The 25,818-nt window shown below is 46.4% G+C and overlaps 1 protein-coding gene across 1 annotated transcript in view; it reads right to left on the minus strand.

Annotated features, from left to right (window-relative positions):
* LOC135527077 (leucine-rich repeat and immunoglobulin-like domain-containing nogo receptor-interacting protein 2) overlaps window positions 1–25,818 on the minus strand; it is a 349,079-nt gene that overhangs the window by 275,116 nt on the left and 48,145 nt on the right. The window lies entirely within an intron of this gene.

Consider the following 25,818-nt stretch of genomic DNA (forward strand, 5'->3'; position numbering starts at 1 on the left):
TAAAAAACAATAGAGAACTAAATAACACTAGAGTGAACAAAAAAATGGAATGAGAATCAAACACAGGCACATTTATTCATTTTTGATGTATTTTTTTAGATTGATTTCCAACCACAAATTAGATAGTGTTGGTTCCATACACAGTCGTTGTGCCGAAAGGAGATTTTTAAAATGTGACTTGATGTTTTCCAGACCCATAATAAGCCTAAGCCTGGACTAAAAACCACGCCTATGGAATTGCTCCGTTGAAAAATGTGTTTTATTCCAGGCCCATGTGTTTCACCTGTCATGGAAACCAGCCTTTAGAACTAAAGTACAGTATATTCTCCTCTGGAAATTATCCTGCATCTAACAACCAGCTATGTGCTACCTTGTTATTTCCTCCCCAGCAAATGTTATTATATGACAGCATAGTCGTGGAACGCCATGCCCTCATTACTACTAAACTGTTTTGAATATCTGACAGTGATATGGCCATTGATCCCCTCTTTTCGTATTGCACTTGGCAGCTTCGTGCTCTTTTATATTTCCCACCCCAACATAACCACATATCTTATGTTTCACCATGTTGCATTTGAAATGAAGGGAAAAGACAGAATAGCAAAAGTCTCTCACTGAAAATATAAAAAGGGGAACTTTTTAACAGTCTCAGGGTAAAAATGAGCTCACTTGCACTGTTGCCCAGCAAGTTATGAGCCAGCATAAATGTGTATGCCAGGTAGAGTGATAGAGCAGAGGCTTTCTGACACAAGCCTTTTAATGACGGGGTCTAGTTTTTGATAGCGTCTCCTTACGCCTTTAAAAGGTAGCCTGCTGAGGTTTCAGCCTGCAGACCGGTGGGGTTTTGCACAGGTGGATGGACACACAGCTGCTGGCTCCGTCTGGCCCCACTCTCATCCCCCAGAGAGAGGGATAGACAGGGGGAGGAAGGGATGGATGGATGAGGGGAAGGATGGCGTCTGTAATGGTTGGGGGAAATGGTGAGCAGCCAGACTAAGACTGTCATGGCGGCGCCCTAGAATTGGGCTTGAGGTCTTCACCCTTCACTGACTCTGTCCCCCAGTGGAGAAGGCTCAGAGGAGAGAGGTTGCCCAGATTGTGAGGCATTCATATGGGTGGGGAGAAGGTGGTAGTTCAGGGGGCACAGTTGGCTGGACTGTGGTGCTTGCAACACCTGGGTTGTGGGATTGATTCCCACCTGGGTGAAATACTGAATCTGTTCTGCAAGTCGCTATGAATTAAAATGTCTGTCAATTGACCATAATGTTAAGTGTTTCCACTGTTAGCCTTTTCCATTCTAGCTGGACTCTGTCGATGAGGATACTATCTAAATATATTTTCAGTCCACCCACTATAGAGCCAACAGCCAATGAAGAGCATAGCCCAACACAAGTGCTGGTCAATTGAAAAGGATTACTCATTGAAAATACACAGGCTTGCTCTGTTAGGGCTGAAGTATGTTAGAGAGGGTTGGGAGGAAAATACTGTTATTTTCTAGCTAGCTCCATCTACATTTCAGCCCCAAACAGGCTTTCCCCAAGTGTGCTAATCATCTTGCGAGTCTCTCCTCACCAAAAGGCCTGCATGGGGTCCATCTTTTAACTCAACGTCATGGAGATTTTCCATTGGGCCACTCTCTCTCTGCTATGGCCGACTGCATAGTCTCCTCTGTCCTGGAGCTTTGCAGCGTTTTGCCGTGTCTGGTCCTGCATACCTTACCTCCCTCCCTCCCGTTTCCCTTCTTTCTCTATCTATATTTCACTCCATTGTTCTCTTTGTGTTCTCTTTTGCTCATCAAATCTCATTGTTTCACTCATTCTCTCTCTTCCTCATTTCAGTGTGAATGTAATTGTGCATTCTCGTTCCACAGATTCAGCCAGACTGCTCCATATAGGATTGCATTGGAGTGCAGTTTTCCGTATTGTAGTTTTGATTGTATTTCAGATGTTCTCTCTATGTGAACTTCTCATAACTGAAGAGGCTTGCATGGCTCAAAGACCCTATGAGCTATGCCAGAGCATAGGTTATTATACTAGATAGGTTCAGATGAATAACATAGTAGTTCTCTATGTTGGAGATTGGATGTTGAGTTGAAAGATTTGTTGCTGCAGCAGAAAACACAACGCTCCATAGTCCATTAAAGACGGCTCCTGCAGGTCACCCATAATCAAATGAAACCGTGTTTGTCACATGCGCTGAATACAACAAGTGTAGACCTTACAGTGAAATGCTTACTTACAAGCACTTAACCAACAGTGTAGTTCAAGAAGAGTTAAGAAAATATTTACGAAATAAAATAAATTTAAATAAAAGGCATTTAGCTCGTCTGGTAGGCTTGCGTCACAGGGCAGCTCATGTCTGGGTTTCCCTTTGTAGTCCTTGAGAAAACATTTACTTGAGAAAACAAAAACAATTGTGTTTGTTTGGCTGCAACGAGTTATCGGTTCTACGAGTTATCGGTCATTTATCATTCATAATGCTTATTCCTAATGGAGTTTGCTGTGGTGGAGGAGAGAATATGCATAAGAGCTTCACATCACAAGGATATTTACACACTTCAGACAGTGTGCCTTTGGATCATCAATCATCAGACTGGCTTGTGATGTTTTTGATGTATCCTTGATGTAACCACGGGGCTAAGAGCTAGCCTGACACTACATTTGGCTTTTTCTCCATATTGGTTGCATCAAGCTGCCGTGTTTAAAAACAAAATCCCGATAAATAAAAAGTCTATACTAAATTATTGAACTCCATCTCACATGAGCTCTGAGAGCTTTTTGTCGCTGTCTGATAGTCTTGCCCCTAATGCCATCTCAGGAGTTCAAGGCCAGTAAAAAGGAATATTATTTATGGAGCTGAAAGCCAGTGTGTCTGAGAAAAGGTAATGTCACTCTTGGGGGATGCAGTCACAACCAGAATGTAAACAAGAGGGCCTCAGTTAGCATTAGCATCACATAGCTCACTGTTTGGAGCAGTCTGTGCATTCTGTCAGACATTACAATGCAGTTTCTGGAAGCCTTGCAGACACAGACATCACAGAATTTGTTGGCCTGTTCTTCTCGCAGGCCCCTTCTATTTGTGAAGATGTTGAGAGATTGAGGTGCAGTTGAATATTTAATTGTGTAATATGCAACTTTGCTGTGAGCTACAAGATGTCATACATATTGCTTCAGGAGTTAAGTAATCACAGTCGTCATCAAACATATAATGAGTTGTTCTGAAACAGGAGTCAGCCTCAATTGATTTAGCAGGAAAAATACAACTAATTGATATCTCTGCTGTTTTAAAACAATGATCAGGACTGGATTTGTAAACAGTGTCACATTTCCAATTCTTTTCTTTCATGCTTGGCGTCTCAGAAGACAGTATGTAGGCCACAGAAATAGACATTTGGAGTCCAAAAGAACATCAGATTCCCTTAATGCTATAAATGTGGCATCAAGGACAGGTAAAGATGCTGAGCTTTGCTACACTGACACAGGAAAATGTCTCAAGAAACATTGGTAGAAATGCAGGACGGAGCACATCAACAATGACTCACAGCTTTCCATGTTGCAGCTTTCCATTTCGCTAACATACAGTGGCTTGCAAAATAATTCATCCCCTTGCCATTTTTCTTTTTGTTGCATTACAACCTGTAATTTTAATGGATTTTTATTTGGATGGCATGAGATGAACATACACAAAATAATCCAAATTGGTGAAATGAAAGAAATTTGAACAAAAAAAAAACAGAAAAGTTGTGCATGCATATGTATTCACCCCCTTTGCTATGAAGCCCCTAAATAAGATCTGGTGCAACCAATTACCTTCAGCTGTCACATAATTAGTTAAACAAAGTCCACCTGTGTGCAATCTATGTGTCACATGATCTGTCACATGATCTCAGTATGTGCAGTAAGTTCAGTTTTTTGTCTTATTTCTTGTTTGTCTTACACAAAAAAATGATTTTGCATCTTCAAAGTGGTAGGCATGTTGTGTAAATCAAATTATACAACCCCCACAAAAAAAAATCAATTTTAATTGATTGTGAGGCCAGAAAATAGGAAAAATGCCAAGGGGGTGAATACTTTCACAAGCCACTGTATTGTTTGTGGACTAGCTCTGCGTCAATACCATTCCCCCCAAACTGCTCGAAGACAAACTCTCCCAATTGAACATGTCCAGCTCCATCAGTCAGTGGATCACTGACTTCCTGACCAACAGAACGTGACACGTGAAGCTGGGAAAACACTTTTTGGACTCTCTATCCCTCAGCACAGGAGCACCGCAAGGATGCGTTTTCTCAACTCTACTCTACTCACTCTATATCAATGACCGCACCTCCAACAATGCTTCTGTCAAAGTACTCAAGATTCCAGGTGACACCCCTCTGGTTTGTCTTATCACCGACGGTGATAAGTCCATGTACCTTTGAGAGGTTTCCTGCCTGGTGGTCTTGTGCAGTCGCAAATAACCTAGAACTCAACACATACAAAACCGTGGAGCTGGTGGTGGACTTCAGAAATTGTCCACCACCATCTCTCCCCCTGGAGATTGACGGCTCAGCTGTTAGCGCGGCTAAAGCATACAGAATCCTGGGACAATCATCTCCCATATCCTCAAACACTCACGGGTGCCAGGTAGCATGGAGGGTAGGAGCGTTTATTCTGACATAACTTGAACAAAGTAGGTTTTAGCACTCCTATTTGTGTTACATAGTTTAGTAACTTTTATAGGAGAGTAACAGTAAACCACAATGACAACACACTGCAAAACAACTTGAGATGTGTTTTATGTATTCTATGTTTTATAATTCATAAAACGCAGCCTTTAAAAGACATGTGCAGTTTATGGATTTCCACATGGACACACTGAAGTATACATTAGTGCTACAGTTTGTCAGCTAAAATCAGCAAGCAATATTTCATCAATAAAGCAAGACAATTAGGCCTAGTTGACACATGTACTGCCCTGTTACTAATGTGTTTTGCTTTTAACAAACTGTTCTCACGGGCCATTCCTATACCCTTTACACTGACAGTTATGCAACCATCCATGTGCGTCTTTACAATTCCATTTGGAGGATATTTTTTATACAGGTAAGTCACAGGATGTATAGTACAATACAGGTCAAACGTTTTAGAACACCTACTCATTCATTCATTAACATCTACTAATTCATATGCTGAGCAATTATTGGCTGCTTTTCCTTCCCTCTGCGGTTTGACTCATCCCAAACCATCTCAATTTGGTTGAGGTCGGGGGACTGTGGAGGCCTGGTCCTCTGATGCAGCACTCCATCACTCTCCTTGTTGGTAGTGTGTTGGGTCATTATCATGTTGAAAAACAAATCAATGTCCCTCTAAGCTCAAACCAGATGGGATGGCGTATCACTGCAGAATGCTGTGGTAGCCGTGCTGGTTAAGTGTGCATTGAATTCTAAATAAATCACAGACAGTGTCACCAGCAAAACATCCCCACACCATAACACCTCCTCTTCCATGCTTTATGGTGGGAATACACATGCAGAGATCATCCGTTCACCTACACCACGTCTCACAAAGACACAACGGTTGGAACCAAAAATCACAAATTTGGACTCCAGATCAAAGGACACATTTCCACCGGTCTGATGTCAATTGCTCGTGTTTCTTGGCCCGAGCAAGTCTCTTCTGCTTATTGAGGTCCTTTAGTAGTGGTTTCTTTGCAGCAATTCGACCATGAAGGCCTGAATCACACAGTCTCCTCTGAACAGTTGATGTTGAGATGTCTGTTACTTGAACTCTGTAAAGAATTTATTTGGGCTGCAATTTCTGAGGCTGGTAACTCTAATGAACTTTTCCTCTACAGCAGAGCCAGAGCCATGAGAGCCAGTTTCATCATACCGCTTGATGGTTTTTGCGAATGCACTTGAAGAAACTTTAAAAGTTCTTGAACGTTTCTGGATTGACTGACCATCATGTCTTAAAGTAATGATGGACTATCATTTCTCTTTGCTTATCTGAGCTGTTCTTGCCATAATATGGACTTTGTCTTTTATCAAATTGGGCTATCTTCTGTATACCTGTCATGTCTTGTTATGTCTGTTCCTGTCCTTTCTCTTCACTCTGTCTCTCTCTGCTGGTCTTTTTAGGTTACCTTCTCTGTCTCTCATTCTTCAGCTGTTCTACATCTCCCATAACTAGCTCATTCACTCTTTCACACCTGTTCTCTCTTCCCCCTCTGATTAGGTCTCTATTTCTCTCTCTGTTCCTGCTACTTTCAGTGTCTGATTCTTGTTTGTGTTTTTGATGCCAGAAGCAAGCTGTCGTCGCGTTTGCTTCCACCTTGTCCTATCCTGTCGGAGTCTGCCTGGCAGGTGCATCCTGCATTATACTAACGTTCTTTTTGTTCCATTGACTACGTTGGAAGAGGATTTATGCCATTCCTGTTTTTTCATTAAAGAACTCTGTTTTCTGTTAAAACCGCTTTTGGGTCTTCACTCAAGTACATAACAGAAGAATCAGACCAAGAATGGACCCAGCGGCTCCGGACCCTTTTCACTCCGCCGTCGAGATCCAGGGAGCGATGCTAGGCAGACACGAGGAGGAATTGTCTGCTGCTCGACATGCCGTTGAGACCCTGGCCGTCCAAGTCTCCGACCTCACAAGACAGGTTCACCAACTCCACCTCGATCCACCGCCCACTTCCAGGGTTTCCGAGTCTCCGGAGCCCAGGATCAACAACCCGCCGTGTTACTCTGGGGAGCCCACTGAGTGCCGCTCATTCCTCACTCAGTGTGATGTGGTGTTCTCTCTCCAGCCCAACACTTACTCCAGGAGCGCAGCCCGCATCGCCTACGTCATTTCTCTCCTTACCGGACGGGCGCGTGAGTGGGGCACGGCAGTCTGGGAGGCGAGGGCTGAGTGTATTAACCAGTATCAAGACTTTAAGGAGGAGATGATACGGGTTTTTGACCGTTCTGTTTTTGGGGAGGAGGCTTCCAGGGCCCTGTCTTCCCTATGTCAGGGGAATCGATCCATAACGGATTATTCTATTGAGTTTCGCACTCTCGCTCCCTCAAGTGACTGGAACGAGCCGGCTTTGCTCGCTCGTTTTCTGGAGGGTCTCCTCGTCGAGGTTAAGGACGAGATCCTCTCCCGGGAGGTTCCTTCCAGTCTGGACTCCTTAATAGCTCTCGCTATTCGCATAGAGCGACGGTTTGATCTTCGTCGCCGAGCTCGTGGAAAGGAGCTCGCGTTCTCCGCTGCTCCCCTCTCCACATCACTGCCACCTGCCGCATCACTGCCACCCTCCTCCGCCGGCTCGGATGCTGAGCCTATGCAGCTGGGGGTATCCGCATCTCGGCCAAGGAGAAGGAATGGAGAATCACCAATCGCCTCTGTCTCTACTGCGGCTCCGCTGGTCATTTTGTCACCTCATGTCCAGTAAAAGCCAGAGCTCATCAGTAAGAGGAGGGCTACTGGTGAGCGCAACTACTCAGGCCTCTCCTTCTGGATCACGCACTACTTTTCCGGTCCATCTCCGCTGGCCCGGTTCATCTGCTTCCTGCAGTGCCTTGATAGACTCTGGGGCGGAGGGCTGTTTTATGGACGAGACCTGGGCTCGGGAACATGACATTCCTCTCAGACAGTTAGGGGAGCCCACGGCCTTGTTCGCTTTAGATGGTAGTTCTCTCCCCAAGATTCAGCGTGAGACGCTGCCTTTAACCCTCACTGTCTCTGGTAATCATAGCGAAACCATTTCTTTTTTAATTTTTCGTTCACCTTTTACACCTGTTGTTTTGGGTCATCCCTGGCTAGTGCGCCATAACCCTTCTATTAATTGTTGTAGTAATACTATCCTATCCTGGAATGTTTCTTGTCATGTGACCTGTTTAATGTCTGCTATCCCTCCTGTTTCCTCTGTCTCTTCTTCACAGGAGGAGCCTGGCGATTTGACAGGGGTGCCGGAGGAGTATCACGATCTGCGCACGGTGTTCAGTCGTTCCAAGGCCACTTCTCTTCCTCCACACCGGTCGTATGACTGTAGTATTGATCTCCTTCCGGGAACTACTCCCCCCCGGGGTAGATTATACTCTCTGTCGGCTCCCGAACGTAAGGCTCTCGAGGATTATTTGTCGGTTTCGCTTGACGCCGGTACCATAGTCTCCTCCTCCTCTCCCGCCGGAGCGGGGTTTTTTTTTGTTCAGAAGAAGGACGGGTCCCTGCGCCCATGCGTGGATTATCGAGGGCTGAATGACATAACAGTTAAGAATCGTTATCCTCTTCCTCTTATGTCTTCAGCCTTCGAGATCCTACAGGGAGCCAGGTTTTTCACCAAATTGGACCTTCGTAACGCCTACCATCTCGTGCGCATCAGGGAGGGGGACGAGTGGAAGACGGCGTTTAACACTCCGTTAGGGCACTTTGAATACCGGGTTCTTCCTTTCGGCCTCGTTAACGCTCCAGCTGTCTTTCAGGCACTAGTTAACGACGTCCTGAGAGACATGCTGAACATTTTTGTTTTCGTTTACATGGACGATATCCTGATTTTTTCACCGTCTCTCTCGATTCATGTTCAGCACGTGCGACGCGTCCTCCAGCGCCTTTTGGAGAACTGTCTTTATGTGAAGGCTGAGAAGTGCATCTTTCATGCCGCCTCTGTCCCTTTTCTCGGTTCCGTTATTTCCGCTGAGGGCATTAAGATGGATCCCGCTAAGGTCCAGGCTGTCATTGATTGGCCCGTTCCTAAGTCACGCGTCGAGCTGCAGCGCTTTCTGGGCTTCGCTAATTTCTATCGTCGTTTCATCCGTAATTTCGGTCAGGTGGCAGCTCCCCTCACAGCCCTTACTTCTGTTAAGACGTGCTTTAAGTGGTCCGTTTCCGCCCAGGGAGCTTTTGATCTTCTTAAGAATCGTTTTACATCCGCTCCTATTCTTGTTACACCTGACATCTCTAGACAGTTTGTTGTTGAGGTTGACGCGTCAGAGGTGGGCGTGGGAGCCATTCTTTCTCAGCGCTCTCTCTCTGACGGCAAGGTCCTTCCTTGCGCGTTTTTCTCTCATCGCTTATCGCCGTCAGAACGTAACTATGATGTTGGTAATCGCGAACTGCTCGCCATCCGCTTAGCCCTAGGCGAATGGCGACAGTGGTTGGAGGGGCGACCGTTCCTTTTGTCGTTTGGACTGACCATAGGAACCTTGAGTACATCCGTTCAGCCAAACGACTTAATGCGCGTCAGGCTCGTTGGGCTCTGTTTTTCGCTCGTTTCGAGTTTGTTATTTCTTATCGTCCGGGCTCAAAAACACCAAGCCTGATGCTTTATCTCGTCTCTTCAGTTCTTCTGAGGTCTCCACCGACCCCGAGGGGATTCTCCCTGACGGGCGTGTTGTCGGGTTGACTGTCTGGGGAATTGAGAGGCAGGTAAAGCAAGCACTCGCTCACACTCCGTCGCCGCGAGCTTGTCCTAGGAACCTTCTGTTCGTTCCCGTTCCTACTCGTCCGGCCGTTCTTCAGTGGGCCCACTCTGCCAAGTTAGCCGGCCACCCCGGCGTTCGGGTACGCTCGCTTCCATTCGCCAGCGTTTCTGGTGGCCCACTCGGGAACGTGACGCGCGTCGATTTGTCGCCGCTTGTTCGGTCTGCGCGCAGACTAAATCTGGGAACTCTCCTCCTGCCGGCCGTCTCAGACCGCTTCCCATTCCCTCTCGACCGTGGTCTCACATCGCTTTAGATTTTATCACCGGACTGCCTTCATCAGCGGGGAAGACAGTTATTCTTACGGTTGTCGATAGATTCTCTAAGGCGGCTCATTTCATTCCTCTCGATAAGCTCCCTTCTGCTAAGGAGACGGCTCAGATCATTATCGAGAATGTTTTCCGAATTCATGGCCTTCCGTCTGACGTCGTTTCCGACAGAGGCCCGCAGTTCACGTCTCAATTTTGGAGGGAGTTTTGCCGTTTGATTGGGGCTTCCGTCAGTCTCTCGTCCGGCTTTCATCCCCAGTCTAACGGTCAAGCCGAACGGGCCAATCAGACTGTTGGTCGCATTTTACGCAGTCTTTCTTTTCGTAACCCTGCGTCTTGGTCAGAACAGCTCCCCTGGGCAGAGTACGCCCACAACTCGCTTCCCTCGTCTGCTACCGGTCTATCCCCTTTTCAGTGTAGCCTCGGGTACCAGCCTCCGCTGTTCTCATCTCAGCTCGCCGAGTCCTGCGTCCCCTCCGCTCAGGCTTTTGTCCAGCGTTGCGAGCGCACCTGGAAGGGGGTCAGGTCGGCACTTTGCCGTAATAGGGCGCAGACTGTGAGGGCCGCTAATAAGCGTAGGACCAAGAGTCCTAGATATTGTTGCGGTCAGAGAGTATGGCTCTCCACTCAGAACCTTCCCCTTAAGACAGCTTCTCGCAAGTTGGCCCCGCGGTTCATTGGTCCGTTCCGTATTTCTCAGGTCATTAATCCTGTCGCAGTGCGACTTCTTCTCCCCGCTATCTTCGTCGCGTTCACCCGGTCTTCCATGTCTCCTGTGTTAAGCCCGTTCTTCGCGCCCCGCTCGTCCCTCCCCCCATCCTTGTCGAGGGCGCACCCATCTACAGGGTTCGTAAGATTTTGGACATGCGCCCTCGGGGCCGTGGTCATCAGTACCTAGTGGATTGGGAGGGGTACGGTCCTGAGGAGAGGAGTTGGGTTCCCTCTCGGGACGTGCTGGACCGTTCGCTGATCGATGATTTCCTCCGTTGCCGCCAGGTTTCCTCCTCGAGTGCGCCAGGAGGCGCTCGGTGAGTGGGGGGGTACTGTCATGTCTTGTTATGTCTGTTCCTGTCCTTTCTCTTCACTCTGTCTCTCTCTGCTGGTCTTTTTAGGTTACCTTCTCTGTCTCTCATTCTTCAGCTGTTCTACATCTCCCATAACTAGCTCATTCACTCTTTCACACCTGTTCTCTCTTCCCCCTCTGATTAGGTCTCTATTTCTCTCTCTGTTCCTGCTACTTTCAGTGTCTGATTCTTGTTTGTGTTTTTGATGCCAGAAGCAAGCTGTCGTCGCGTTTGCTTCCACCTTGTCCTATCCTGTCGGAGTCTGCCTGGCAGGTGCATCCTGCATTATACTAACGTTCTTTTTGTTCCATTGACTACGTTGGAAGAGGATTTATGCCATTCCTGTTTTTTCATTAAAGAACTCTGTTTTCTGTTAAAACCGCTTTTGGGTCTTCACTCAAGTACATAACAATACCACCCTACCTTGTCACGACACAGCTGATTGGCTCAAATGCATTAAGAAAGAAAGAAAGCACATATGTTAATAGAAATGCATTCCAGGTGACGACCTCATGAAGCTGGTTGAGAGAATGCCAAGTGTGTGCAAAGCTGTCATTAAGGCAAATGGTGGATATTTGAAGAATCTCAAATATAAAATATATTTGGATTTTTACACTTTTTTTGTTATTACTTTATTCCATATGTGTTATTTCATAGTTTGGATGTGTTTACAATTATTCTACAATGTAGCAAATAGTAAATATAAAGAAAAACCCTTGAATGAGTAGATGTACATTACTGGACAAAAGTTTAGAACAATAATGTATGTTTTAGCTGAGGTTTGTGTAAAAAAAGACATTATGAATTCTTCCCACTCATTTTCAATGAGGCAACCATAAAATATTGAGTGATTCATGCTAAATGATTTCACCCTTGCACCCTCTCTCAAGTGTGGAAGGAGATCAACGGCAAAAATAACTATTATAATGATGGCATTGACACAACCCCCTTAAGTGAGTATCAATGAGAGGAAGGCTTTCTCCGTCTACTTCGATGGGCTCATCCATGATTCTCTTTACATGCTAATGTACGAAGCCACTGGACCGAGAAGTGGAGCCATTTGCAATGTTTGCAATTAAAATGTTGTATTTTCTTTACTCGCCATGAAAGGTAGTATGCATTGAAATGACTGAGGCATCCATAGATTCGCTGAGCTATGATGTTTGCAAAGAACTGAAGACGAGAGGCAATATTGCCATCAACATATTAATACACAACAGATCTGTGGAGCTGTTCAAGCATTAAGTCCAATCAGAGGCATCGAATACCACCACGCCGGTGCCCTAAATGACTCCATTCCTTATTTGCTGCTGTGAGGTTCTGTCATTTTAATTAGTTTTGTTGGACTTGCAGACTTTGTTTTTCCCTTATGAAGTATTATTAAGCCCAGGCAATCCATCATTCTCACCAGCAATGCCGTTTATCCATGATGAGTACAGCAGAATATTTCTCAAATATTATGTGGAGTCAGTTTATTTCACAATGAAGTTTGCATTTGACTCATTGATGTCACATGTGGGTTACAATGTAAAACAAATGCTGGATGGTGTTTCATGTAGACAAGGAGACAAATAGATAAGGCACTGAGTAAATATTGTTATTAACAATGACAACGGGCACTATTTATGAAGTAAACTCTCATAACTTTGCCTATGTATGCCTATTAAATAATTTAATGCATACCGCATATGGGGCATACCAATATGAATAAGCTTAGCCCACTTAAATTGATCAATGCAACAACAATAACTTTTTTTTTTCAAATGACGCATTGAGACACTCAGAATGCATCGGAAGGTGAGCATATATAATCTAGAATTAAATAAATGATAAAACTAAGGCATTTTAAAGATGCTTTTTGTATGTTACCTTTAATGTTTGGCAAAAAATGCCCACTTTACTCATGTGTTTGTGTCCCAAACTTTACCACAACTGTAATTTGTCAACCAGAGGACATAGTCACATTTTGATGTGACATCACTGGATATGGGGTTTTATACCAGCCATAAATCAATGCTCGGAAAGGGGAAAACAAAGGAAATAAACTCGTAAATAATTTTGGTGAACCAGCATCAATACATTTTACAACTCCTGTCTCCTCCATTCAACATCTATATACATTACATACCCACTGTTCGTTCCCATCTCAAACATCAGCATATTTCAATCTAAGCCTACCAATCAGTTGAATAAGCTTTACTGTACCTCATATCACAAGTTAAGGCAGGAATAGCATGGACCACCACAGTTGCATTTTTCAACTGTGAAAATCTTGAGTATGAGACTAAAGAGTGTAGTATTAATATATTTAATTCAGTCCACTGTTCAGTACAGTAGGAACTCCATAAATAATCAAAATCTCACTACAAACCATTGTATTCTGGATGTTTATGTTTCTTCTATCTTCAACTCAGGCCACTATTCAGTACCTCATAGGTACCTATAACTAGGATCTATATCTTAGCCTTAACGTTGTGTTTTGTTGTATCTTATCATACAAGAGAAGTGTGTGTGAATAATTGAAGGACCAGGCCATTTCCAATGCATGTGAGCAGGGTATTTTCAGGGGTACAGTGGGGAGAAGTCAATGGGGCCATATCCTGGAACAGATTGCGCTGAGTATACCGCGTACCGAGCTATCTGCCAGCATAAGCACATTCAATAGTTAGTAGCATGGCTGTTGGCCTCCTTTTCCTTCGATAAAAACTGTCTTTTGTATTCCTCGATCAGAACAAAGTAAAGTGCTTGAATCAAAAGCTTTTTTAAGGCCATTATTCATTATAATCCTGTCGGAAGTCATTCATTTTAAGAGGAATCGATTTCAATTGGAAGTAAATGTACTTAATTATAAGATATGAAGTGTGAGGCTAGGATTTTAATGTGTAGTATTCACCTAAAGGTTTTATAATAATATAATTTATAACAGTTCTCTTCTTCGCGAATACCATCAACATGGATCAAACGTCTACCAATTATTTGTTCATTAGCATACGGTTTAGGAGCTAATGAACTATTAATAAGTATAATTTGACTGGTCAATGCCATTAATTGGATTAACTTCTCTTCTGTTTGCTTTAGGATAGGCCATAGAGATGGTTAGAGGACTTTTCATTGGATCTGTCGGATTATAGAATCTGTGAGCGCCCAGGCAGTGCCACTAAGGCCATCTCCATTTTGAGGAAGTACATTTTCTTCTTCCACTACTTGTATGAGTTGGCAAACAAACTGAAAGGTTGCACACTGCCACCTGGACTGTGTTGTTTGAACAGGTATAAAGCAAAGGTTGGATATGTATTGCCACCTGCAGTTTTGGAATGCTTGCTTACAAGCATAATTCATTGTCTGATCCCTCCTGACGACCTGGATGGAATTATGTGATCCTTTATTAACCCACAGGAAGTCCCACCCAGTTGACTACTTCAAAATGGTGAAAGTCCTCAAGGGTGCTGCCCAAACTTAAATGGATTTTCTGGGCCCTAGAGCCCTCTACATTCTCTATAGCCAGGGATCTGTAAGTCAATGAGATTCGAATGCCAAACAGAAGTTTCTTTAGGGCAATGTCAACACTGAAACTACGATGAAGAGATGAACACCATAAGACTGCATTGACATCTTATGAATATCCTGATATGTTTTTTTCCCATAACTTCACATGCATTAATTAAGCTTACAATCCTAAGGGCAAATCCTTAATGGTGCTGACAGGATATGATCAAGTCGAGAATACATTGTCAGTCACAGTTGTAAGGGAAGCGTTAGGGATTCATGTTACATGTGATAAGTAATACATTGCACGCTGTATAGCATGACTGATAAGACTTCAACACGATATTGATGTTGCAGTTCGGCAGACTGGCGGTAACACTTTATCTCGGAACCTGTTTCCACCATAACACCTTTAACACATTTTACCATCATAGGAGTATGTTTGTGCTGTAAGTTTGCCACAGCATCATAGGAGGATTGTGCTGCTATTTTACTCCAGCATCATAGGAGGATTGTGCTGTTATTTTACTCCAGCATCATAGGAGGATTGTGCTGTTATTTTACTCCAGCGTCATAGGAGGATTGTGCTGTTATTTTACTCCAGCATCATAGGAGGATTGTGCAGTTATTTTACTACAGCATCATAGAAGGATGTTTGAGCTGTCATTTTACCACAGTATCATAAGAGGATGTTTGTGCTGTCATTTTACCACAGCATGGGAGGAGAATGTTTATGCTGTCATTTTATCACAGTATCATAAGAGGATGTTTGAGCTGTCATTTTACCACAGTATCATAGGAGGATGTTTGAGCTGTCATTTTACCACAGCATGGGAGGAGAATGTTTATGCTGTCATTTTATCACTGCATCAAAGGAGGATGTTTGTGCTGTTATTTTATCACAGAATCATAGGAAGATGTCGGTGCTGTAATTTTATCACACCACATGTGTTGCAATGTGTGTTTTGAATCTCAAAGAAACACATTCTGAAATGTCACACTGTAACAGATTACGAGTCACATCACCACTTCCAACTTGAAAAAGTCAGTGTCATGAGGTCATACCTGATAAAGGAATAATCCATGAACAATCCCTTTTCAACCAGCTACAGTATATGCAGTATATACCAGTATATACTGCTATCATACTCAGTCCTGCTGTATTCACTGACCCAAACAAAGTGCAGTCCCTGTGTTAGCTGCAAACAGGTAGCAATGAAATACATGCGTGCTCTGAAAGACCCCTGTGCAATACATGTTCATGAATGAAACATTAACGTTATACGGCAGCCTGGTCTCATAGACTGGACATAAAATAGTAAATGTATATCCGGGAGACTTAAGTGAGTATGATATGTTATGTTTGATATGGTTACAGACAGAATAAAGTTTCATCATGGACAACTTTACATGTTTTGCTAATTAGCAACTTTGCAACTACTTACTACTTTTTAGGTACTTTGAAATGACTTGGTATGTTAGCTAACCCTTCCCCTAAACCTAACCTTAACCCTTTAACCTAACCCCTAGCCTAGCTAAGGTGAGACACCTAGCTAACGTTAGCATTAGCTAATGTTAGCCACAACAAATTGGAATTCGTAACATACCATACGTTTTGCATATTCATAACATATTGTACGAAATGGATGATGGACATCCAGAAATTAATAGATACAAACATACCATACTAATTTAAGAGTTGAAGATTTACATTTACTATGTTATGTCTACCCCTGAGTCTAGGTTGTATGCAGTGGTTCTTTCCAAACTATAGAACACTGCAGCTATTCTTTTTCCTACGTTCCCCTTTTACTTCCACCCAGCGGTCCGAGTGACCATTACATGAAATAACGTAAAGTGGACTGTCGAGGACCATGGTTGAGGCGTGTGCTGAGCCTGTATTTTTATATGTCCTATTGGGTCATAGTGCATTAAGAGGACCAAGGAAGCGGGATGTCCTTATTGGACTAAGTTAATGTAGGATTCTGTAAAAGCTTCATGAGTTTGACCTTGATGTAGGCCATATGTAGAGCAAAAACACTGGAACCACAATGTAAACGTCCAACTCTGCAAAAACTGGTTCAATCAATGTTGCTTCCACATAATTTCAACAAAAAATGACAATGAGCCTTCCAGGTGGCGCAGTGGTCTAGGGCAGCGCTAGTTGTGCCACCAGAGGCCTTGGGTTCGCAGCTGGCTGCAACTGGGAGTTCCGTGGGGCGATGCACAATTGGCCTAGTGTCGTCGTTAGGGAGGGATATCCTTGTCTCATCGCGCACCAGCGACTCCTGTGGTGGGCCAGGCACAGTGCGTGCTAACCAAGGTCACCAGGTGCACGGTGTTTTATCCGGCACATTGGTGCGGCTGGCTTCCGGGTTGAATGCGCTCTGTGTTGAGAAGCAGTGCGGCTGGTTGGGTTGTGTATTGGAGGACGCATGGCTTTCGACCTTCCTCTCTCCCGAGCCCGTACGGGAGTTGTAGTGATGAGACAAGATAGTAACTACTAACAATTGGATACTCTGAAATTGGGGTAAAAATTAAATAAAAAATAAATAATAATGACGTTGAATGAACTGAAAGTAAATGTAAATTTTACCCAACTTTAAACCAAACATGAAATATTTTTTTGATTTCACGTTGACAACTCACGTGGAAATGATGTCTGTGCTCAGTGGGACGGTCAGTTTTTTTGTGCAAGCGCAGGTTAAGTACTGTGAAGGAACTGTTCTGTACAAACACTACAATATACAGTATGCAGACTGCTCAGACAGCATAAAAAAACTTTTTGTCATCAAAAGTTGCCTTCATCCCAAAAGAGTTGCAACTAATCAGAAACAAAGTACTACATGGGAATTATGTTGACTCCATAAAGGAATTTGAAGTAGTGTGATGTGAAACATTAATATTAAAAGTTACGGTGCCGTTTCAGATTCAGCATGTAAGTATGTTGAAACCAGAAAGTTCTGGTGTTGCCATCCCTGGTTAATGTTTGCACAGTAATTAATGACAGCATAGCAAAGTTCCCATTGCTCTCCTCATTTAGCAATGCCTTGCATGAAACCACATAAATAGCAGAGTAATGAGAGCAAATTTACTTAAGTTGTTATTCAGGGGAAAACTATATTTTGCCTTTTTCCCTTCATACCTTTCCACCATGCGCCTTATCTCCTTTCTGCAGTGTTTGCCATTTCTGTTCTTCCAATGTCATGCTACAATTCATCCACAATCTGCCTCTGTTGTGCACAACAAATCACCATTCCCCTCTTTTTGTCTTTGTGACCACAAACTGTCTGTTTCTTATTCAGGCTCTGAAGCCCTTCACCACATTGTCCTCTCTCAGCCATTCTCTCCCCTCCGTCTGCCCCCTGTAATTTATGGAATGCAAAACTACAGAGGCAGGGAGAATGAACCTGGTGCTACGCACGTAGCCAAACCGCCCAGGCGGGCACTGCCAAGGGAAGATTGTGTACAGCCCATGTCACCAACAGGAGCCTTCTGCCACCCTTTACCACCCCTACTAACTTGCCCTTAACCCTCCAGCATTACTAACAATGTTTATATGTGGGGACAAAAGGTTATAGGAGGAAAGAGTGAAGGAGGCAAAGATGGCTCCCATATTGGCACGTTGATCAATTCCCCGTCACCTTAGACCTTGTAAGTAATCTCCCAGCGCTCGTTCATGTACGGACACATTTGAGCAAGGTGCGGGGCAAAATAAAATATAGGTAAACGTAACTGGAGTCATTTGTCAGGACATATTGCAGTGGGGCGGTGTGATCGTCAAAAGGGGTATGTGCCGTCTTCTCTCTCATTGATTAAACGACAATTGAAAAATTAAATAAAAGAATTACTGGCTTCTGCAGGGGACTGATTTCTCATTATTTTTCAAATCCCTTCCACAAGATCCAATACTGAAATAATATTCTGCCTGTCTTCCATTTAGAACCCCCTTCACTGTGTTTTGATTTATAATTAATTTTGACAGGTTGAAATGTGCATCTTTCATGATCTAGTATTTTTTAAGCATCCACAAAGAGTTTTTGCTGCATGCTTCGCACACATCCCCCAAAGAGCAGCTTACCGCAGTCTAGGCTGAGAAATCCAAGCAGAGTTGACTCCATTTCCTATCCCTTCGCTATCCTGAGGTAGCTGTCAAACTGTTAGCCTTGTTACTATGCTGCTCCCATGTACCCAGCTGCAATCCATTATAATGGGGGCGAACTAATGCTCTATGGAAGCCTGTCCTGGCATCCTACCATTGATTTGCTGCAGGTGTAGGGTGACTGTGTTGTGAAACCGAGGAGAGAGTTGCCCGTCTTCCAAGGTCAGGAGAGCTGAAATCAGGATATAACCCTCCCTAGCTGGTTAGAGTCCAAAATATAACCCTCTCCAGCTGGGTAGAGTCCAGGATATAACCCTCCCCAGCTGGGTAGAGTCCAGGATATAACCCTCCCCAGCTGGGTAGAGTCCAGGATATAACCCTCCCCAGCTGGTTAGAGTCCAGGATATAACCCTCCCCAGCTGGGAAGAGACCAGAATATAACCCTCCCCAGCTGGGTAGAGACCAGGATATAACCCTCCCCAGCTGGGAAGAAACCAGGATATAACCCTCCCCAGCTGGGTAGAGACCAGGATATAACCCTCCCCAGCTGGGTAGAGACCAGGATTTAACCCTCCCCAGCTGGGTAGAGTCCAGGATATAACCCTCCCCAACTGGGTAGAGAAAAGGATATAACCCTCCCCAACTGGGTAGAGACCAGGATATAACCCTCCCCAGCTGGGTAGAGTCCAGGATATAACCCTCCCCAACTGGGTAGAGACCAGGATAAAACCCTCCCCAGCTGGGTAGAGTCCAGGATATAACCCTCCCCATCTGGGAAGAGACCAGGATATAACCCTCCCCAGCTGGGTAGAGACCAGGATTTAACCCTCCCCAGCTGGGTAGAGACCAGGATATAACCCTCCCCAACTGGGTAGAGACCAGGATATAACCCTCCCCAACTGGGTAGAGAAAAGGATATAACCCTCCCCAGCTGGGAAGAGACCAGGATATAACCCTCCCCATCTGAGTAGAGACCAGGATCCTCCCCATCTGGGTAGAGACCAGGATATAACCCTCCCCATCTGGGTAGAGACCAGGATATAACCCTCCCCAACTGGGTAGAGAAAAGGATATAACCCTCCCCATCTGGGTAGAGACCAGGATATAACCCTCCCCAGCTGGGAAGAGACCAGGATATAACCCTCCCCAGCTGGGAAGAGACCAGGATATAACCCTCCCCAGCTGGGTAGAGAAAAGGATATAACCCTTCCCAACTGGGTAGAGACCAGGATATAACCCTCCCCAACTGGTTAGAGAAAAGGATATAAACCTCCCCAGCTGGGAAGAGACCAGGATATAACCCTCCCCATCTGGGTAGAGACCAGGATATAACCCTCCCCATCTGGGTAGAGACCAGGATATAACCCTCCCCAGCTGGGAAGAGACCAGGATATGACCATCCCCAGCTCGGTAGAGACCAGGATATAACCCTCCCCAGCTGGGAAGAGACCAGGATATAATCCTCCCCAACTGGTTAGAGACCAGGATATACCCCCCCTCATCTGGATAGAGACCAGGATATAACCCTCCCCAGCTGGTTAGAGTCCAGGATATAACCCTCCCCAGCTGGGTAGAGTCCAGGATATAACCCTCCCCAGCTGGGTAGAGTCCAGGATATAACCCTCCCAACTGGGTATAGTCCAGGATATAACCCTCCCCAGCTGGGTAGAGAAAAGGATATAACCCTCCCCAGCTGGGTAGAGTCCAGGATATAACCCTCCCCAGCTGTATAGAGTCCAGGATATGACCCTCCCCAGCTGGGTAGAGTCCAGGATATAACCCTCCCCAGCTGGGTAGAGACCAGGATATAACCCTCCCCAGCTGGGTAGAGTCCAGGATATAACCCTCCCAACTGGGTATAGTCCAGGATATAACCCTCCCCAGCTGGGTAGAGAAAAGGATATAACCCTCCCCAGCTGGGTAGAGTCCAGGATATAACCCTCCCCAGCTGTATAGAGTCCAGGATATAACCCTCCCCAGCTGGGTAGAGTCCAGGATATAACCCTCCCCAGCTGGGTAGAGACCAGGATATAACCCTCCCTAGCTGGGTAGAGACCAGGATATAACCCTCCCCAGCTGGGTAGAGTCCAGGATATAATCCTCCCCAGCTGGGTAGAGACCAGGATATAACCCTCCCCAGCTGGGTAGAGTCCAGGATATAACCCTCCCCAGCTGGGAAGAGACCAGGATATAACCCTTCCTAGCTGGGAAGAGACCAGGATATAACCCTCCCTAGCTGGGTAGAGACCAGGATATAACCTTCCCTAGCTGGGAAGAGACCAGGATATAACCCTCCCCAGCTGGGTAGAGACCAGGATATAACCCTCCCTAGCTGGGTAGAGACCAGGATATAACCTTCCCCAGCTGGGTAGAGTCCAGGATATAATCTTCCCCAGCTGGGTAGAGTCCAGGATATAACCCTCTCCAGCTGGGTAGAGTCCAGGATATAACCCTCCCCAACTGGTTAGAGACCAGGATATACCCCCCCTCATCTGGATAGAGACCAGGATATAACCCTCCCCAGCTGGGTAGAGTCCAGGATATAACCCTCCCCAGCTGGGTAGAGTCCAGGATATAACCCTCCCCAGCTGGGTAGAGTCCAGGATATAACCCTCCCAACTGGGTAGAGTCCAGGATATAACCCTCCCCAGCTGGGTAGAGAAAAGGATATAACCCTCCCCAGCTGGGTAGAGTCCAGGATATAACCCTCCCAAGCTGGGTAGAGTCCAGGATATAACCCTCCCCAGCTGGGTAGAGTCCAGGATATAACCCTCCCCAACTGGTTAGAGACCAGGATATACCCCCCCTCATCTGGATAGAGACCAGGATATAACCCTCCCCAGCTGGGTAGAGTCAAGGATATAACCCTCCATAGCTGGGTAGAGTCCAGGATATAACCCTCCCCAACTGGGTAGAGACTAGGATATAACCCTACCCAACTGGGTAGAGACCAGGATATAACCCTCCCCAGCTGGGTAGAGAAAAGGATATAACCCTCCCCAGCTGGGTATAGTCCAGGATATAACCCTCCCCAGCTGGGTAGAGAAAAGGATATAATCCTCCCCAGCTGGGTAGAGTCCAGGATATAACCCTCCCCAACTGGGTAGAGACCAGGATATAACCCTCCCCAACTGGGTAGAGACCAGGATATAACCCTCCCAACTGGGTAGAGTCCAGGATATAACCCTCCCCAGCTGGGTAGAGAAAATGATATAATCCTCCCCAGCTGGGTAGAGACCAGGATATAACCCTCCCCAGCTGGGTAGAGACCAGGATATAACCCTCCCCAACTGGGTAGAGACCAGGATATAACCCTCCCCATCTGGGAAGAGACCAGGATATAACCCTCCCTAGCTGGGAAGAGACCAGGATATAACCCTCCCCAGCTGGGAAGAGACCAGGATATAACCCTCCCTAGCTGGGAAGAGACCAGGATATAACCCTCCCAATTGAGTAGAGACCAGGATATGACCATCCCCAGCTCGGTAGAGACCAGGATATAACCCTCCCTTGCTGGGTAGAGACCAAGATATAACCCTCCCCAGCTGGGAAGAGACCAGGATATAACCCTCCTTAGCTGGGAAGAGACCAGGATATAACCCTCCCCAGCTGGGTAGAGACCAGGATATAACCCTCCCTAGCTGGGTCGAGACCAGGATATAACCCTCCCTAGCTGGGTAGAGACCAAGATATAACCCTCCCCAGCTGGGTAGAGACCAGGATATAACCCTCCCTAGCTGGGTAGAGACCAGGATATAACCCTCCCCAGCTGGGTAGAGTCCAGGATATAACCCTCCCCAGCTGGGTAGAGTCCAGGATAAAACCCTCCCCAACTGGGTAGAGACCAGGATATAACCCTCCCCAGCTGGGTAGAGACCAGGATATAACCCCCCAGCTGGGTAGAGTCCAGGATTTAACCCTCCCCAGCTGGATAGAGTCCAGGATATAACCCTCCCCAACTGGGTAGAGACCAGGATATAACCCTCCCCAGCTGGGTAGAGTCCAGGATATAACCCTCCCCAGCTGGGTAGAGTCCAGGATATAACCCTCCCCAGCTTGGTTGAGACCAGGATATAACCCTTCCCAGCTGGGTAGAGTCCAGGATATAACCCTCCCCAGCTGGGTAGAGTCCAGGATATAACCCTCCCCAGCTGGGTAGAGTCCAGGATATAACCCTCCCCAACTGGGTAGAGACCAGGATATAACCCTCCCCAGCTAGGTAGAGACCAGGATATAACCCTCCCCAGCTGGGTAGAGACCAGGATATAACCCTCCCCAGCTGGGTAAAGACCAGGATATAACCCTCCCCAGCTGGGTAGAGACCAGGATATAACCCTCCCCAGCTGGGTAGAGTCCAGGATATAACCCTCCCCAACTGGGTAGAGACCAGGATATAACCCTCCCCAACTGGGTAGAGTCCAGGATATAACCCTCCCCAGCTGGGTAGAGTCCAGGATATAACCCTCCCCAACTGGTTAGAGACCAGGATATACCCCTCCTCATCTAGGTAGAGACCAGGATATAACCCTCCTCAGCTGGGTGGAGACCATGATATAACACTCCCCAGCTGGGAAGAGACCAGGATATAACCCTCCCCAGCTGGGTAGAGTCCAGGATATAACCCTCCCCAACTGGGTGGAGACCAGGATATAACCCTCCCCAGCTGGGTAGAGACCAGTATATAACCCTCCCCAGCTGGGTAGAGACCAGGATATAACCCTCCCCAGCTGGGTAGAGACCAGGATATAACCCTCCATAGCTGGGTAGAGTCCAGGATATAACCCTCCCCAACTGGGTAGAGACTAGGATATAACCCTACCCAACTGGGTAGAGACCAGGATATAACCCTCCCCAGCTGGGTAGAGAAAAGGATATAACCCTCCCCAGCTGGGTATAGTCCAGGATATAACCCTCCCCAGCTGGGTAGAGAAAAGGATATAATCCTCCCCAGCTGGGTAGAGTCCAGGATATAACCCTCCCCAACTGGGTAGAGACCAGGATATAACCCTCCCCAACTGGGTAGAGACCAGGATATAACCCTCCCAACTGGGTAGAGTCCAGGATATAACCCTCCCCAGCTGGGTAGAGAAAATGATATAATCCTCCCCAGCTGGGTAGAGACCAGGATATAACCCTCCCCAGCTGGGTAGAGACCAGGATATAACCCTCCCCAACTGGGTAGAGACCAGGATATAACCCTCCCCATCTGGGAAGAGACCAGGATATAACCCTCCCTAGCTGGGAAGAGACCAGGATATAACCCTCCCCAGCTGGGAAGAGACCAGGATATAACCCTCCCTAGCTGGGAAGAGACCAGGATATAACCCTCCCAATTGAGTAGAGACCAGGATATGACCATCCCCAGCTCGGTAGAGACCAGGATATAACCCTCCCTTGCTGGGTAGAGACCAAGATATAACCCTCCCCAGCTGGGAAGAGACCAGGATATAACCCTCCTTAGCTGGGAAGAGACCAGGATATAACCCTCCCCAGCTGGGTAGAGACCAGGATATAACCCTCCCTAGCTGGGTCGAGACCAGGATATAACCCTCCCTAGCTGGGTAGAGACCAAGATATAACCCTCCCCAGCTGGGTAGAGACCAGGATATAACCCTCCCTAGCTGGGTAGAGACCAGGATATAACCCTCCCCAGCTGGGTAGAGTCCAGGATATAACCCTCCCCAGCTGGGTAGAGTCCAGGATAAAACCCTCCCCAACTGGGTAGAGACCAGGATATAACCCTCCCCAGCTGGGTAGAGACCAGGATATAACCCCCCCAGCTGGGTAGAGTCCAGGATTTAACCCTCCCCAGCTGGATAGAGTCCAGGATATAACCCTCCCCAACTGGGTAGAGACCAGGATATAACCCTCCCCAGCTGGGTAGAGTCCAGGATATAACCCTCCCCAGCTGGGTAGAGTCCAGGATATAACCCTCCCCAGCTTGGTTGAGACCAGGATATAACCCTTCCCAGCTGGGTAGAGTCCAGGATATAACCCTCCCCAGCTGGGTAGAGTCCAGGATATAACCCTCCCCAGCTGGGTAGAGTCCAGGATATAACCCTCCCCAACTGGGTAGAGACCAGGATATAACCCTCCCCAGCTAGGTAGAGACCAGGATATAACCCTCCCCAGCTGGGTAGAGTCCAGGATATAACCCTCCCCAACTGGGTAGAGACCAGGATATAACCCTCCCCAGCTGGGTAGAGTCCAGGATATAACCCTCCCCAACTGGGTAGAGACCAGGATATAACCCTCCCCAGCTGGGTAGAGACCAGGATATAACCCTCCCCAGCTGGGTAAAGACCAGGATATAACCCTCCCCAGCTGGGTAGAGACCAGGATATAACCCTCCCCAGCTGGGTAGAGTCCAGGATATAACCCTCCCCAACTGGGTAGAGACCAGGATATAACCCTCCCCAACTGGGTAGAGTCCAGGATATAACCCTCCCCAGCTGGGTAGAGTCCAGGATATAACCCTCCCCAACTGGTTAGAGACCAGGATATACCCCTCCTCATCTAGGTAGAGACCAGGATATAACCCTCCTCAGCTGGGTGGAGACCATGATATAACACTCCCCAGCTGGGAAGAGACCAGGATATAACCCTCCCCAGCTGGGTAGAGTCCAGGATATAACCCTCCCCAACTGGGTGGAGACCAGGATATAACCCTCCCCAGCTGGGTAGAGACCAGTATATAACCCTCCCCAGCTGGGTAGAGACCAGGATATAACCCTCCCCAGCTGGGTAGAGACCAGGATATAACCCTCCCCAGCTGGGTAGAGTCCAGGATATAACCCTCCCCAACTGGGTATAGACCAGGATATAACCCTCCCCAACTGGGTAGAGACCAGGATATACCCCTCCTCATCTGGATAGAGACCAGGATATACCCCTCCAAGTTTTAACTCTCCCCAACTGGGTAGAGACCAGGATATAAACCTTCCCAACTTGGGGCGCCAGGGTAGCCTAGCGGTTAGAGCATTAGACTAGTAACCGAAAGCTTGCAAGTTCAAACCCCTGAGCTGACAAGGTACAAATCTGTCATTCTGCCCCTGAACAGGCAGTTAACCCACTGTTCCTAGGCCATCATTGAAAATAAGAATTTGTTCTTAACTGACTTGCCTAGTTAAATAAAGGTACAAAAAATAAAATTGGTAGAGACCAGGATAAAACCCTCCCCAGCTGGATAGAGAGCAGTATATTACACTCTCAAGCTGGGTAGAGACCAGGGACACAGAATGCACCAAACTTCACCGCAAGCAATGCTTGGTTACCCATGAAACCAGTTTACATTAATATCCCCTTGTGACTTCTCCGACGCCAAAAGGTAGGCAACACGTCAGACTGAGCAGACAGAGGCTTGATGATGACCAGTATTGAATTAGGGCTGTCAATGGTCTTTTTTCCAGTATACTACTAAACAGTGGTGATGTGAGAGAGTAGGGAAACTATATTTTC

Source organism: Oncorhynchus masou, chromosome 32, assembly GCF_036934945.1.
Source record: "Oncorhynchus masou masou isolate Uvic2021 chromosome 32, UVic_Omas_1.1, whole genome shotgun sequence".
NCBI lineage: Eukaryota > Metazoa > Chordata > Actinopteri > Salmoniformes > Salmonidae > Oncorhynchus > Oncorhynchus masou.